The sequence below is a fragment of the Brassica napus genome, unplaced genomic scaffold (genome assembly GCF_020379485.1).
Source record: "Brassica napus cultivar Da-Ae unplaced genomic scaffold, Da-Ae ScsIHWf_2894;HRSCAF=3678, whole genome shotgun sequence".
NCBI lineage: Eukaryota > Viridiplantae > Streptophyta > Magnoliopsida > Brassicales > Brassicaceae > Brassica > Brassica napus.
In genome coordinates this window covers 18,018-34,773 of record NW_026016145.1, presented here as the reverse complement: position 1 = coordinate 34,773, position 16,756 = coordinate 18,018, and the positions used below count along the sequence as shown (strand labels likewise).

The following is a 16,756-nucleotide window of genomic DNA, read 5'->3' as shown; positions in this document are numbered from 1 at the left end:
CCATTATCATAAAGATATTTAACAAAACTATGAAATTGTTTTTAGAACTCATTTCTGAAACACTTAAAGAAAGAGACAATCATACTTTTCTATCAAAGATACACTTAATTATGTACATCATGAATATGTTTGCATGTCACGTAATTGCAATAGGAGGTGAACCTGAGAGGTTATAATATTGCATGTCTAACCTGTTACATAATTAAGAGCATTAAGCGCAATTATTTTGGTGATTAGTATTTAACTTGACACCATAATGCAATTAATCAGATGTAAGTTGAAGATTTTGATATATGTATATATAGTATATGGATCTGATATTTGATTCCAATTTCATTCTTTGTTTTTGTGTTTTTTTGTGCACTCATCCTTTGTGTTTATTGTATTTTGCTTATGTTTTGCTTATTTTGAATTTGTACATGAATAAAGAGCCAAAAAACATAACTAAATCTAAATCTGACTACACTTTTTGTGCATCCATCTATATTTGAAACATTTTAGTATAATTTTATAAATGAAGAAGGCAAAATGTACTAATGGACTCGACAATTGTTTTGTTTGTTATGTTTTGCATCTTCGTTTATGTTTCATAAATATTTGTTGGGTTAGACTTGGATTAACAAAAATAAGATTTATCATCTTCAAGACCACTTCTGATTCGACGATACACATATCCAAAACCTTGATTTCCCCATCATTTGCCATACGAGCATTGGATTATCCAGTATGGTTGACCGAACTCATCGAATCCATACCCCACAATGAGGATTTGGTGAAAACTAATGTCAACATGTCTCCTAGGTGATCTATAAATCCTCTGAAAAGTTTGAAATAGTTTACTCATTTGCAAAACAAAATTATTATCGCATGATAATGCTTATGGACTTGTAAATAGTAAAACTTACACTTTCCATGTCACTGAATTCAGAACATCGTTCCTCAATATCCACACTACCGGTTGCTGTGACACAATTGCTTTGAGCTCATCATCATTAACAGCCGGAATATACTCAAACCCATCTACCTCATCAGTGTGGTTCTGTACAAAAAATGTGATTTATCTTATTATTAACATTTTCTAAAGATTGAAAATTACAAATTTTGTTGCATACTCACAGTATTTCGATGTCTGCAACGAAAGTTTTGGGAAACATCATTATCAAGTGTATATGTAAGACAATGGCTCGAACTGCACATTCCAGTTTTTGATGCAAAAGCAAAGGCTCTCTTTACATTTTGGATTTCATCCCCTTTATTTTAAGGGACGTTGTTCACCACATGTTGAACTGAAACTAAATAGGTGCAACAACTTTGCATAAGTTTATTTTTTAAGAATTTTTCCCTTTTAATAGTATAGACTAGAGTTTTGACATAAATATATAACTTTGATATATCATTATAAACGTTTAAAATATATGATTTACATTTAGTATTATATATTGTAAAGTTCTATAATCTTATTGTTTAAGCATAATATTCGTAATGATTAATACACAGTGATTTGTTTATACATTTTAATTTGTTACTTATTAATATATTTATGAGTTCAGCACAATAAATTCACAATTTGAAATAATCAAGTACATAGTCTCATTTAATATAGCTTTTAAATTTCTATAGTTTGTATACAATACATTTTAATATTATTTAGTTATACTATAGATGAATATTTGTTTATGATAATTTATATATATATATACATTGTGTTTAAGAAAATATAGTTGAACATCAATCATTTTTGGTTTTTGCGAAAATATAGTAGTATTTGTCATATTATTTTATGAGATTTTATCAACATAGGATACTTTTGGATGTTATGGTATTAAGTTTTCTGATTTTAATTATTGTATTAAGATTTCAAAATATTATATTACTTTTGATTCTTACAACTTAATTTATTTTGTCATCTTACTTTAATAAAAAAAATATTTTAGCATCTATGATTTTATCTTTTACAAAATTTGGAATACTATCATTTTGAGTTTTTAATATTTATTTTTCAGTTTGTATACTTGGTCAAGAAAATTTGGAATATTACACAACTATTTTTGAGTTTGGAAGATTATATGATTTTTGAATTTTTTTTGTTACTAAATCAATTAATTCTTTTATTACAATATAATTGAATTTTTTATAATTTTTTTTAAAAATATTTTTCTCCAGAGATTTTGTTATAATTAAAATAAATATTTAATTTATAATGAAAATTAATTTGTCATTAATAGCTTTAATTAATTATTAAAAATTTAAAAATTTCTAGTAACATAGTTTGTAAATAATACATGAAATAAATGTTAGTTATGTACTATTATATTTTGTATATAATCATTTAGATAAAATATTGTTTTTTGTTTCAAAATAAACAAAGGAAAATATATTGTTGTAAAAAAATAACATATGTTAATTAATTTTATTTTTGTATAAAAAATTATATAGTTTAAGATGTTTTAATGAATGATAAATTTATTTAAATGATTTTTTTTTGAAGTAGGTTAATCCACCAATTTGATATATTTTTCATATTAAGTTCATAGAGCACTTATTTTAATACAATATAAATTATAACCATAAATTTATAAAATAACATTATTTTTATTTCACGATACAAGTTTAATTAAACATTAATTATAATAATTTTATATTTTTAATTACGAAATTAATTAATGCGTTATTTATAAAAAGTATTTAAAATTAAAATTTATTTTTATAACTTGTTTAGTATAAATACTTTAGTGATTATTAAAATTTGATATAAATAACTAAATAAGTTACATTTTAATTAAATGGATAAAAAATAGCACCATAAATTAATAGATTAGATGATAAAATAAAAAGTTAAGAGTAACTCAGATTTTGAATCTTTCGATTTTGAATTTTAAACCCAAATCTATCAAATTCATAATACTTAATTTTCAATATTTTAATTATTAGTACTTATAAATTGTTGAGCGAATATCACATCATTTTAATACAATTTAATAGCATTTAATGATTAATGATCCAATGACATATAATCATATTTAATTTTCTAAAATGCTATGGCAAAATTATTTTCTAAAATGTCTTATAAATTTCTATAACATATTCTAATCAATGAACTATTACACAATTTAGATTAATAAGAAATAAGATTTATAAACCAACAAACCCTCTTCAACTTAAAGTACAAATTTTCTTTTGAACCAAAAGTACAAATTTATTTTCGGTGGCTAAAAAAATTGTAATAAATATAAAATTTTAAATTAGTGCGGCAAAAATAGGAAAAATTCGTTTTCGGTGGCCTAAAATAGTTAAAAAGGCCCATATTTCCACGTGGAAAGAAAACACTCGTTAAGAAGATTCGAAATAGTCGCGCGTGGTTCACTTTCAATATCTACTCGCGTGAAATATTTTGATAAAAAAATCACACCGCCGATTTAAACGTAGAAACCAAAACTCCTCTCTCTCTCTTGACGGCACTAACAAAGACGAGCAACAAAAAAAAATTTGAAAAGAGAGAGAAAAAATCTATCTAAGGGAGACGATACGAAGACGTCTGGTACATAGATCGATAACATCGGCGGAGATTGATTGATTGATTTTGTGAGAAAATGGCGGAGGACGAGAAGATATTGAAGGATGCGAAGAAGCTTCCGTGGGAGGATCGCCTCGCGCACAAGAACTGGAAAGTTAGGAACGAGGCCAACGTCGACCTAGCTTCCGTCTGCGATTCTATCACCGATCCTAAGGACCCTCGCCTCCGCGATTTCGGTGAGTTAGGGTTTTTGATTTTTCGAGGCTCAGATCTGACTGTGGCGGTGTGTCTCGCTGCGGATCTGCGAATGTGAAGTTCGATTTCTGATTTGTTTCTGTTTTGCAGGTCACTTGTTTAGGAAGACGGTGGCGGATTCGAATGCGCCGGTGCAAGAGAAGGCGCTTGATGCTTTGGTTGCGTTTTTGAAGGCAGCGGATGCAGACGCTGGGAGGTATGGTTTCTGAAAAGCGGCAGAGCAAGTGGTTGTTTGGATGTGAATGTTATTTATAGCTTGTTTCTGGTTTTGAAGGTATGCTAAGGAAGTATGTGATGCCATTGCGGCTAAATGTCTCACGGGTCGGCCCAAGACTGTGCAGAAGGCGCAGGATGCTCTCTTGCTTTGGGTGGAATTAGAAGCTGTTGATGTTTTTCTGGTATGCCACTCATTCTTCGTTCTGAAAGGTCTATCTAGTTACATAAGGGTTCACCATCTAGTCACAGCATTGCTTGCTATAGATTGACGATGCTGGTGTATTGAAACTAGATAGGTGAGCTGACATAGAAATGATACTGCTTTATGACCCAGAATGCAACCATGTGACTCTGTTGCCCAGTTCTGCGTTGTGCTAGGTTCTAGTGTGACGGAATAAGAAAGGAGCATTTTCAAAAATTATGGCTAAGGTCAAGAAACGGAATCTTATGTGGTCTGTTCCACTAATTAGCCTTTCCAGTTTTGAGTTTTTGTTACTGTGCCTCGATCTGTTTTGGGTCATTTCTCCCACAATCATGGTTTCTTCTGTTAGGAAGAACGGATCTGGATACCTTCTTCACTGTTGTTTTGAAGACGCCTACTAAAGTGTTTTGTCTAAATATTATTTCGTGCAGCACTTTTAAAATTTTTGGCCCGAGTATTAAGATCCCGTTTAAGGCGATAACTCCACTTAATATGCATCGTTTCAGTCATTTTGATCTTTTCAAAGTTGTGTCGGTCAGGAGAACATCTTCCGTATACAAGTTAACATATTTGGCATGATTGTAGGATACATTGGAGAAAGCTATAAAGAATAAAGTTGCAAAGGCTGTGGTACCTGCAGTAGACGTTATGTTTCTAGCTATCAGGTCTGTTTTGATGTCCTAGTTAGTTTTCTGCACTGGTTCTTTATATCTTTGATCTGAAATAACACTAGTTATTTTTCTGTCTTAGTGAGTTTGGATCGAAGATTATTCCACCCAAAAGGATTTTAAAGATGCTTCCTGAACTTTTCGATCATCAAGATCAGAATGTCCGTGCATCTGCCAAAGGGGTGACTATTGAGCTATGCCGTTGGATTGGAAAAGACCCTGTAAAATCTATTTTGTTTGAGAAAATGAGGGATACAATGGTAAGATTTATGTTGATCTGTACGTTTGCAGCTTAGCCGTTTCGCCAAGATGATATGAACTGGATTAAAATTGCTTTTGTTTGTGGAGTTGGAAACTGAAATATGAGTTTCTAGTGAACATATAGAAGATAGTTTACAAATCAAAACAACACCCTTGGCTGAAAATCTGTTTATGATTGAAATTTTTAGTTGAGATTGCCTTCTTTAGAGTTATGCAAAAAATGTTTGTAAACTATAATCTTTGTAAAATCTTCCTTAATTCTCTTGTGCCCTAGTGCTTATATTCGATTTTATTGTTATTATGTAAGAAAAAAGAGCTGGAGGCTGAGCTTGCCAATGTTTCAGGGGGTGCTAAGCCTTCTCGAAAGATAAGGTAACTACCACATACTACAAAAAATTGTTATTTTATCCATTGTCTTAACTACCACATACTAGATCCAGTTTTATCTTCATGCAGCTTATGATTTGTGAATGTTTTCAATTTGCTTTGTAAAGTTTCTGGATAATTAAATTCTTATACATGAGGAGTCTTATTCGATTCATGATCACTTTGTTCGCCTCGTGAATTTTGTTAGTTCAAGAAACTACTAGCATGATTTTTGAAAAGCTGGAATTAAAATATTTATGTATTTGGCTTTCAAGATCTGAACAAGATAAAGAGCCAGAGGCAGAAGCTAGTTCTGATGTGGTTGGTAATGGGCCCACTGAAGAACCTGTTGCTGATGGTATGTAGCTTGTACTTCAATGAATTGTTTCTTCATTAAGTAATTTTGAGAAAGCTGCTAACGTTAATTTTTTTTATCGACCCATTACGATCAGCGCCCCAGGAAATAGATGAGTACGATCTTATGGATCCTGTGGATATTTTGACTCCTTTGGAAAAGTCTGGGTTCTGGGAAGGAGTGGTGAGTGGTGGATTCTTAATGCCACATTGTCATATTTTATGCTCCATTTCTTGCGATGGTCCTCTATTGAAAGAAGTTTCTATGAGATACTACTCACTTTGCATTTTTGATTGCATGTCACACGTTACATAAATTACGTTTGCTTCTCTTTTAGAAAAAAACAAAGTGGTTAGAACGCAAGGAGGCTGTTGCAGAGCTAACAAAGCTTGCTTCGACGAAAAAGATAGCTCCCGGTGATTTTTCAGAAATTTGTCGGACCTTAAAGAAGGTAAACTTTCCACAATAAGAACTTTAGGCGCTATTATTTGTTATTTTTGTATTATAAATCTTTGTATATTTTAGCTCCCTTGCTGTATTATCTGATTGGTGATGATGCATTCTGCAAACATATGTGCTTATTGATTAATCTGTAGTTTGAAGTTCATGCGTTTTATTTAAACCTTCAACTGGTAAAATGTTTGCTGATCACAGTTTTAGTGTGTAGATGCTGCTGTATTTCGAGGTTTATTACTGCTCACCTATTTATACGTGCGATTTGATAGTATTTGTAATTAACTATAATCGCAGCTTATCACCGATGTGAACTTAGCTGTTGCAGTGGAAGCTATTCAGGCCATTGGAAATCTTGCACGTGGATTAAGAACACATTTCTCCGCTAGTTCACGGTTCATGCTACCTGTTTTACTTGTGAGTCTTGTAGAATCTTTTATCCAAAATTATTATCACTGGAAGATTGATTCAGTCTTTGGAGTATAAATATTCTTTCCTCACATAAAATTGGGCATAGGTTTCTGACTGGGTTTTAGTCCATCATTTGATCTTAAACTTGGTGGCTTTTTGTTCCTTAAACAGGAAAAATTGAAAGAGAAAAAGCCAACAGTCGCAGAGGCACTTACACAAACGTTACAAGCAATGTACAAAGCTGGGTGTTTAAATCTTGTTGACATTATAGAAGGCAAGGGTCATTTTGATCTTGGATTACTTTATGAAGCTCTATTTATTTGCTTATGATTATCTTGTGTTGAGATACTTATATTGTTATTCAGACGTTTGGCGACCGATTTGTTTATACATTTCTATATTTCATCAGTTTTTTAAGTAACTTTGCTCTCCTTTGCAGATGTAAAGACCGCAGTGAAAAACAAAGTGCCGCTTGTGCGTTCTTTAACTTTAAATTGGTTGACGTTCTGCCTTGAAACAAGTAACAAGGCTCTTATTCTAAAGGCGCACAAAGAATATGTCCCATTATGTATGGAGGTTAGTATTTTTGTGCCTAATGGCTCCTAAATTCACTTTCAGTTAACAGAAGCATGGTACTGTTCGATAATAACAAAAAGTTGCTCAATCATGCAAGCATGGTTATATTCAACAGCCTAGTGATGAAAGGACAAATAACGTGAGAAATGTTGCAGTATTAGTGCGGCTGAATTTTGATCGCTGTTACCACTTCTCCGTCGAGAAATGAAATATTATTTGAACTTATAATTTATTGAATGCCTGGAATTCGTAATGATGTAGTGTCTCAATGATGGAACTCCTGATGTGAGGGATGCATCATTTTCGGCTTTGGCTGCAATAGCGAAGGTATAAATATTATATTGTGGATGAACAGCAACTCTTTATCGTCAGAATATGTGGATAAGTGACTCTTGTACTTCACGTATTTCTATTCCTTATATGTTATCTTTTGGTTATGTTAGTCTGTAGGTATGAGACCTTTGGAAAAGTCGTTGGAAAAACTTGATGATGTTAGAAGAAAGAAACTTTCAGAAATGATTGCAAGCTCTGGTGGTGAATCAGCTAGTACAAGCTCAGGTATGTAGACTTCTATTCCACACAGCTGTTAAGCTGAACAACAAGTTTTGCATGTTGTTTACTTCCCATTCTAATTGGATGTTGTTTTCTTATAAAAGTCACAGTTCAGTCTTCAGTTGGGGGCACGGCCACCGTGGTAAGTTCCTATTCAGATCTCCAGTGTTACTTCGCACTTAGTTCTCTAAATACTTCTTATTTTTTCCTTATGATGGGAGAAGGGTAAGCCATCTCGGGTGCTGAGAGATGGGATGTTTGACCCAGTTAGTACTAAATGCCATCCTGTTTTTCAGAGATGAGTTTATGTCTTATATCCGTTCACGTAGTTATGCCACTTCAAAAATTTATGCAGAACTCAGAAGCACCCGTTGTAAGGAAATCAGCAGCAAGCATGCTGAGCGGGAAAAGACCTGCTCTTTCTGCTGTGAGTTTCTTCTTACATTCTTTTTTTTGTTTTGCTGTTACGGTTTCACCTTGCAATTTTCTGGGGGTTTCAGTTACTTACAATACTTTTCTTTTCCTCAATTCCACCATGACTTAAAAGTTAACAACATAATGAAAGATTTGTTTTACTTTGTTGTCTAAATACATGTGCTCCCATTAAATGCTGATTTTTATAGCCTGCGAGCAAGAAGGCTGGGACTGCCAAAACAGGTGGAAGCAAAAAAGATGCTGCTGTACGGAATGAAAGTTCAAAATCTGTTGAACCTCCTGAAGATGTTGAGGTATATATTAGTTAGTATACTTATAAAATTAGATTCTTCTTTACAAAACCTGTTATGACAGTGACTCTTGAAGATGCTAACATCTAATTCTTCTTTTTCAATTTTAGCCTGCTGAGATGGGTCTTGAAGAAATTGAAAACAGATTAGGTTCTCTTGTAAAAACAGAAACTATTTCTCAGTTGAAGAGCTCTGTATGGAAAGAAAGACTTGAAGGTTTGTTGAATGTCTTGAGGACTCCTTTATTGATTTCTGTGTTTTTTCTTTTATTTTGAGTTTTGCTCGAGTGGTTAAACTCGTCTTTACTACACATAAGATAAATCGTTATTGGTTTGTAAGTATTTGCCAGTTTGGTGATTTTTTTCATAACTTTGCCGCGCAGCAACTTTGTCTTTGAAAGAAGAGATCGAAGGACTTCAAGAACTAGACAAGTCGGTGGAGATCTTGGTTCGGTTGTTATGTGCAGTTCCTGGTTGGAATGATAAAAATGTGCAGGTGTACTTTCAACTCCATCTCAAATCTTTTTATTTGTACGTCTTAGAATTGTTCCCCTAACATAATTCTGAGAAGTTCACATGAGCATATTACTTGGAAATGCAGGTTCAACAACAGGTCATTGAAATTATTACCTACATATCTTCGACTGCGGCAAAGTTTCCTAAGAAGTGTGTCGTACTTTGCATTACGGGTAAGTGTCATATAACGAAAAAGCTAATTTCATTTGATGATTGCTATACTCTGAGGGCAGTTCTGTTATTATCTAAAGTATTAGTTCGTAGCTCATTTGCCTGAGTTTTCTCTACTAATTCGCAGGCGCTAGTGAACGAGTTGCAGATATAAAGACACGAGCCTCTGCTATGAAGTGTCTTACTGCTTTCTGCGAAGCAGTTGGTCCTGGATTTGTTTTTGAGAGGGTAGGTGCTGCTTTGATCAATGTTCTTTGGATTACAGATTAATTAGAACAGAATAACAATTATGGTATTTTGCTTGTAGCTTTACAAAATCATGAACGGGCACAAGAACCCCAAGGTTCTTAGTGAAGGCTTGTTATGGATGGTTTCGGCAGTTGATGACTTTGGCGTCTCACTTTTGAAACTTAAGGTTTTGAATTTTTTATAACTTGAAGTTTCTAGCTCCCAATTTCTGGGTTAGTTTAACTGCAGTATCTAGGTTATTTTCATACTTGACAAAGGAATTTTTTTTGTCTATTTGACAGGACTTAATAGATTTTTGTAAGGATGTTGGGTTGCAATCTAGTACAGCTGCCACCAGAAATGCTACAATCAAACTTTTGGGTGCTTTACACAAGTTTGTTGGTCCAGGTAGCTACAAATTCCTGTTGTGTTGCATTTGATAGAAGAACGTCTCCTGATAACCAAAATAAACTGTGTTTTTTCTGTCTGCAGACATTAAAGGGTTTCTTAATGATGTCAAACCTGCATTAATCAGTGCACTTGACACTGAGTATGAGAAAAACCCTTTTGAGGTACATTTGTGTGGATTGCCTTGATTGGTCGAATTCTTGTTTTTCGTGCTGTTCTTATATTCTGTTCATCAGGGAACTGTGGCTCCAAAAAGAGTTGTTAAGACGTCAGTTTCAACATCAACCTCTGGTGGAGGGTTGGATAGTTTACCTAGAGAAGATATTAGTAGCAAGATTACCCCTGAACTTCTTAAGGGCTTTGAGAGTCCTGATTGGAAGGTGAGCTACGAATTCGAATTTTCTTTTAGTACCTACCTAACAATTCTTTTGTAGAAATTTATATTAAACGCTAGATATGAAAATGAGTATTTTAAACTTCTGTAGATGCGTTTGGAGTCAATCGAAGCTGTTAATAAAATTCTGGAAGAGGCTAATAAACGCATCCAGCCAACTGGAACTGGTATGAAGTCAAGATTTTTTTCGCATTATCGTTGTTTTTGTCACTCCAAAATTACTCATGAGTTATTGTTGTTGTCTACACCATTTTCATTTCACGTTCAATAGGAGAATTATTTGGTGGTCTACGAGGACGATTGTTGGATAGTAACAAAAATCTTGTTATGCAAACATTGACTACCATTGGAGGTGTTGCATCAGCTATGGGACCAACTGTCGAGAAGGCGAGCAAGGTTGGTGAATGTAACACTGAAAATATTTTATAACCTGTAATATATCCCTGCCTACCAGTGTTACCAAATACTTGAGTGATCTGTTTCAGGGAATTCTATCAGATGTCTTGAAATGTCTCGGTGACAACAAGAAGCACATGAGGGAATGCACCTTGGCTGCTCTGGATTTGTGGCTTGGTGCTGTGCATCTCGACAAAATGGTTTGCGATCATCTTACTTTAGGCATGTATTCTGGTTGTAAATGTAATTTCGTCAACTAACAAAATTTTCCTCTGTTAATGCAGATTCCTTACATTATAATAGCACTAACAGATGGGAAAATGGGAGCAGAAGGACGTAAAGATCTTTTTGATTGGTTGACAAAACAACTTGCTGGACTAAGTGACTTTGTGGATGCTATACATTTACTGAAACCTGCAAGCACCGCAATGACGGTAACTCATCGACTGTCATATCTCCTTATAAGCTTTAACCAGTGTTATGTCTTTTTGTAATAATTTCAGTCTGTTATGCTTGTGTGAATCTTTCCAGGACAAATCCGCAGATGTGCGAAAAGCAGCCGAAGGATGCATTTCTGAGATCGTAAGAGTCAGTGGACAAGAAACGGTAGGTATATTTAGATTAGCTTGTTCTATTCATAGCCTAAATTATGATTTGTTCTGTGCATTTTTCCTCAGCTTGAAAAGAATATCAAAAATATCCAAGGCCCAGCATTAGCGCTTGTGCTTGAAAAAGTAAGACCAGGATTTGTTCAAGGTACTTGTCCATGGCCTGTTGTCAAATCAACATGTTTTCTCCTCTTCGTTCTCGTTTTTGTTCATGCTAACGATGTTGTTTTCAGAACCATTTGAATCATCAAAAGCTACGGCGGGACCAGTGTCGAAAGGTGTTTCCAAGGTTTCAAAATCGACTTCTAATGGTACCTTGAAGCAAGGAAACAGATCTGTAAGTTTCTGCATCTGAACATATTTTTCTGTATTCAGCTCGTAACGTCTGACTGGTTTTTGTGTTTATGAAGAGAGCCTTACCAACAAAGGGTTCAAGACCTGATCAAATCACGTCTGTCCATGATATAGCTATCCAGTCACAGTCTTTGCTAAATACTAAGGACTCTAATAAGGTGAAATGAGTTTTGCAACGGTTTAAGATTTTCCCACATGTTTTATTTAGGATGACACAAATATTGGTATTTGTGTTTAATCTGCAGGAGGACAGGGAGAGGCTGGTGGTTCGTAGAATTAAATTTGAGGAGCTCCGGCCGGAACAGATTCAGGATCTTGAGGTCTGTTTTCTGGATTAATTTTCTTCTGCCTTATGATCGTGTTATATAACTAATGTTGGGTGGTTGGTGCAGAATGATATGATGAAATATTTTAGGGAAGACTTGCAAAAACGATTGATGAGTCCAGACTTTAAGAAACAAGTAGATGGGCTGGATATCCTACAGAAGGTAGTTAAATGCATATATCTTGAGTCTTATTCATCTGCTAGATTTTCTTATTTATCTTTTATTAATGTTTGTTTTTCCCTCTCACTGTAGGCGCTTCCATCTCTTTCGAAGGATATTATAGAAGTACTAGATATACTTCTTCGGTGGTTTGTGTTGCAATTATGTAAATCCAACACAACTTGTCTGCTAAAGGTAATTTGTAATTGTTTCTTTTGTTATTCTAGTTGCAATTTGTCACTGTTTTTAATGCATTACTAATGGAATTTCATTTACTCTGGGTAAAAATAGGTTCTTGAGGTTCTTCCAGAACTCTTCAACACATTGAAGGATGAGGAATACTGCTTGACAGAAGCGGAAGCTGCTATATTTCTGCCTTGTTTGGCAGAGAAGGTTAGGCATCTTATATTAATCTAGTTTCTATTTCCTTGTGCTTCAATGTCTTTATATTTAATTCCTGTCCTTGGTGGCTTGGTGCAGTTGGGGCATAACATTGAAAAAGTAAGAGAAAAAATGCGTGAGCTGATGAAGCAGATTATCCAGGCATATTCTGTTGCAAAGACATATCCCTATATTTTGGAAGGTTTACGTTCCAAAAACAACCGTACAAGGATAGAGTGCACTGATCTTATCGGATATCTACTCGAGACTTGTGGAACTGAGGTAGCAGCGAGACTTGACAAATTATTTGATATCTCTCTCCTGTTTGAATTCTAATTTGTCTTCGTAAGCAGATAAGTGGACTACTGAAGTACTTGAATATGGTTGCAAGCTTGACAGCAGAAAGAGATGGTGAACTCAGAAAAGCTGCTTTGAACACCATGGCTACGGGTTATAAGATTCTCGGTAGGGCATGAAGCGATGGTGTATTTTTTTCAAAATATGTCATGTCTCACGATGATTAGTGCACAACTTTACATATTCTCATACTCTGTTCTTTTTGTTCGTCTATGTTTCATAAACATCTAGAATGAAAATCATGATTCTGAGAATTTTTGCCCACGTCCTTGAGATTTTTTTTTTGCATTGTTTCTCATTGTTTGGCTTGTTGTTGTAGGTGATGATATCTGGCGATATGTTGGCAAGCTTACAGATGCTCAAAAGAGTATGCTTGATGATAGATTTAAGTGGAAAGTAAGCCCCAAATGCGAACTATTTTGCCTGCTTCCATGTGTTGTTTGTGAGTTGTGTTTTCATCGTTTTGCCTGCATCAGGTCAAGGAAATGGAGAAAAGAAGAGAAGGGAGACCTGGGGATGCACGAGCAGCACTAAGGCGTTCTGTTAGGGATAATGGGTGCGTAAATTTGTTGAAATTTTAGTTTAACCTCGCGTTGCATTGCTTTTGTAGCATTAAGGCGGTCTTGTCGGCTTATTCGTACTCAACATTACCGATAAGCTGAAAGTGGAGGCTATAAATATATTCTTATAAATGCAAATCCTAATGTTGCATTTAGAGTCGCAAAAGTATTTCAATGTTTTGTTTTTTTAGTAGTCAGAGACAAAAATGATTTTACGAAGTGTTTAGTTTCTCTATTATTTATGACTTTCTGTTTGTGTCCAGACCTGAAGTGGCAGAACAAAGTGGCGACCTTTCTCAAACAGTCCCTGGTCCTTTGTTTCCAAGGTAATTCTTTCAACTGGTATCTGAAAGTTCTTTCAACAAAGATAGATTTCTGTTGTTCGTAAACTTAATCTTTTGCCTGCCCAGGCAAAACTATGGTATTTCTGAACAAATTCCGGAGAGGAACCCAGTACCTCGGACAATCGCTGGAGTTAATGGACCGGCAGACTGGAATGAGGCTTTGGACATCATTATGTTTGGCTCTCCGGAGCAGGTATATAGCGTGTCTGGCCTGATTTTAATATCAATTATTGGTTTGTTATGGAATATCTTATTCAGTTTAGGGAACATTGCTTTATACATCATAGCAGTTTTTTAGTCACTAACAGAGACATCATCCAAGTGTTGGTTTGGTCTTTTATTTTCGTTTTTCTTTATGTGGCAGTCGGTTGAAGGGATGAAAGTTGTGTGTCATGAGTTGGCACAGGCTTCTAATGATCCAGAAGAGAGTGCAATTGATGAACTTGTGAAGGATTCAGATGGGCTTGTTTCATGCTTAGCAAATAAGGTTTGCCTGACAAATTTTCTTTTACACTTCCATTTGTCATGCAGATTAACCACGATTCATATATATTTATTTTTTTGCTAGGTTGCCAAGACATTTGATGTCAGCTTAATGGGAGCTTCATCGAGGTCTTGCAAATATGTTTTGAACACACTTATGCAGGTAACAGCATAAGTGAATTGATTTTTTAAAGTGATGCTACTTTTCTTCATTAGCTTTCTAGCCACTGAGGTTTGTTTATGAAGCTCACTACTCACAAGTATGTAATACTGCAGACATTCCAAAATAAAAAACTTGCGCATGCAGTCAAAGAAGGGACTCTAGAAAGCCTTATAACAGAGCTCTTGCTTTGGCTTCTGGATGAAAGAGTTCCACGCATGGAAGATGGCAGCCAGCTTCTGAAAGCTCTGAATGTTTTGATGCTTAAAATCCTGGTTAGCTATTCCTCCCAATGCTAAAGGTTTTCTTCATATGTGACTATGAAGTTCTCTGATGTTCTCTTTTTACTATTTAATTCAGGATAATGCAGATCGGACGTCATCGTTTGTGGTCCTTATTAGCTTGCTACGTCCTCTAGATCCATCTAGATGGCCTTCACCTGGTACGGCTGAAGTTTATGCTGTCCGGAATCAGAAATTCTCTGATTTGGTAGTTAAATGCCTAATTAAACTTACAAAGGTAAAATTTCCATGAAAGGTATTTTTGGACAATCTTAGTCTGAAATTAGATGGTTCCAAAGCAATCGGCCAAAAGATATGTATCATATAGTTTGGTATTATATATCTGATAATTACTTGTCTATGTTCAGCTTCTCCAAAGCACAATATATGAAGTTGAACTTGATCGACTTCTTCAGAGCATCCATGTATATCTGCAAGAGCTGGGAATGGAGGAGATACGTAGGAGGTACATCTCCTTAAATGCACTCTTAAATGTTTTGCAAATCTTAGTCTGATTATTGTGTGGAGGTTTTCTTACACAACCTTATCAACTCATTTTTATTTCTCTGTTTATCCAATGAGAAGAGCTGGAGCAGATGATAAACCTCTGAGGATGGTGAAAACTGTTCTCCATGAACTTGTTAAGCTCCGGGGAGCTGCAATAAAGGGTCACTTGTCTCTTGTCCCTATTGACATGAGGCCACAACCCATCATTCTCGCTTATATCGATCTGAACCTTGAGGTAAAATCTCAGCCTTACGCTTCCTGTTCAAAGTTCTTGTTAAATGTGCTGAAGGGATGGTTTCTCACAGAGCACATCCTGACGATCTGTTCCTCTGCCGCTTGATATTTCTTCGATGGTAACTATTTAAATGCTTTCGTTTCTTCTTACAGACTTTAGCTGCAGCAAGAATGTTAACTTCAACAGGGCCTGTGGGCCAAAACCATTGGACAGATTCAACAGCTAACACTCCCTCACCTCCTCCTAACTCTGCTGACGTTCAGTTGAAGCAAGAGCTTGGGGCGATTTTCAAGAAAATCGGCGATAAACAAACTTCCACCATTGGTCTTTACGATCTCTACCACATCACTAAGTCATATCCAAAGGTAATTGATATATGGCCTTTCAAGTGTTTGTTCTTCTGTTCATCAACATACGAATTGCGTAGATGCGAACTCATGTCAATGCTTGTAGGTTGATATCTTTTCCCAACTTCAAAATGCAAGCGAAGCATTTCGTACTTACATCAGAGACGGGTTGGCTCAGGTCTGTAACAAATCTCCTAATAGCTTGGACAAGCACAAGCTCGAGGTGTTTTGTTGTGTATTGAAGATTTGAATTCGGTTTTGTAGGTGGAGAAGAATGCAGCTGCGGGAAGAACGCCTTCAAGTCTACCGTTGTCGACTCCTCCCCTTCTTCCTTAGCCCTTCCATCTCCCGACATCCCTTCCTTAGACGTGAAGCCTCTGATGAACCCTAAATCTGATTCATACACTGAAGAGATCCGAGGCAGTAATATCAATCCAGGGACGCTAGATGCAATCAGAGAAAGGATGAGGACCATGCAACTGGCTACATCAGGAAGCCTAGAGTCAGTAAGCAAACCGCTGATGCCAACAAACGATAACAACATACCAGTGGACGAACAGAACATTCCACCGAGCCAAATGGGAGAAGAGGCTCCACACGCACACCCACACCCACACCCACAGCAAGTGGTTCTGCCAATGGATGAGAAAGCATTGTCGGGTCTGCAGGCACGAATGGAGAGGCTCAAAGGTGGCTCACTCGAACATATGTAGAAGAAGTCTTAAGTGCTTGGGAGTCATTTTTGTTACTTTGTCTCATCTATTAATGCTAGTGATAGTAGTAAAGTACTTTTTTCCATATACATATATATATTTATGGGGAAGATGATGGTATTGGGGCCAAAAGATTCCATGGAGTTAGTATAGTGGTGAGAAATGATGCATGTGTGGGGTATAAGATTCTTTTAAGATGAGGCGATGTATGATTCTTTCTTCCTATGTTTACAGATTATATTTTCATGCGAGTGATTGATTGTTTTGATGATCTT

At 35.4% G+C, this 16,756-nt stretch overlaps 1 pseudogene; it reads left to right on the top strand.

Moving 5' to 3' along the window:
• Positions 1-3,407: 3,407 nt before the first annotated feature.
• On the top strand, positions 3,408-16,754 carry LOC125602552 (annotated as a pseudogene).
• The last annotated feature ends 2 nt before the right edge of the window (positions 16,755-16,756 follow it).